Consider the following 1,214-nt stretch of genomic DNA (forward strand, 5'->3'; position numbering starts at 1 on the left):
GTGCAAGAATATTGTTGTATTGCTCTTGAGTTAATCCATATGAAGCATTAGCAGAAACACCTGATGCAGAACCTGATGTGGAACTTGCAGAGTTGTCGGAGGCATTGTTGATAGTTGCAGATTGCTGAGGACCAAAAACATTCCCCTTGCTTCTATGCTTAAAGCCTGGTGGATAACCATGCTTGATGAAACAAGTGTCAATGGTATGGTTCGTTCTTCCACAATGAGTGCAAAATAGGTTCTGACCTCTTTGACCACCATAACCCTGATATTTTCCTCGATACTGATTGTTTCTGTTAGGTTGAGCATCATGAGATGCTTGAGCACTCAAGGCCACACCTTCCTCACCTTTGCCAACAACAGGCATAATAGCAGAAACAATATTGTTCATCTCTCTTTCTTGCTGAATCACTAAAGGAAATGCCTTATCAATCTCAGGTAAGGGATTCATCGTCATGATTTGGCTCTTGGAGTGTGTAAATTTCTCATTCAACCCTTTTAGAAACCTAATTACGTAATCTTGTTCCCTATACCTACGTATGGACGCAGTAGCACCGCAAGAACACGGAATAGCACATGAACAAGATCGAATTGGACGATAGTTCTCTAATTCATCCCACAGAACCTTCAAATGAGTAAAGTAATTGGATACATCTAACGTACCTTGACGAAACTTATACAATTCTTCTTGGATATCAGATATGCGAAAAATGTCGCTATGTGAAAATCTAATTTGCAGATTCTTCCACACGTCAGCGGCATTTTCAATCCATAGTACCGATCGCGCAATTGATTCGGAAATTGATCGTTGAATCCATGCAAGAACCATCGTGTTGCATTGAATCCATGACGCATATAGAATATCCGAAACAGCAGGTTTGGGAAGAGTACCGTCGATGAATCTGTCTTTGTTCTTGGAGATTAACGCAATCTGCATCGATCGAGACCATGTGTGATAGTTCTTATCATCGAGTGAGGGAGAAACAAGAATGAGAGCTGGATTCTCGTTTGGATGGAGAAAATATGGATTGGTAGAGTTTGTAGCGAAATCGGCAAAGCTCTGAGCAGCCATTGATGAAGATGAAAGAAAAGGAAAGAGGAAAGATATACAAGAAAAGACAGAGAGAAACAATGGCTACCAGAGCTTGTATAGCTCTGATACCATATCAAGGAAGTAAGTGGAACTCATCTTGCGTGTTCAAGAACGAGAGAGA

This window comes from Lathyrus oleraceus, chromosome 3, assembly GCF_024323335.1.
Source record: "Lathyrus oleraceus cultivar Zhongwan6 chromosome 3, CAAS_Psat_ZW6_1.0, whole genome shotgun sequence".
Lineage (NCBI taxonomy): Eukaryota > Viridiplantae > Streptophyta > Magnoliopsida > Fabales > Fabaceae > Lathyrus > Lathyrus oleraceus.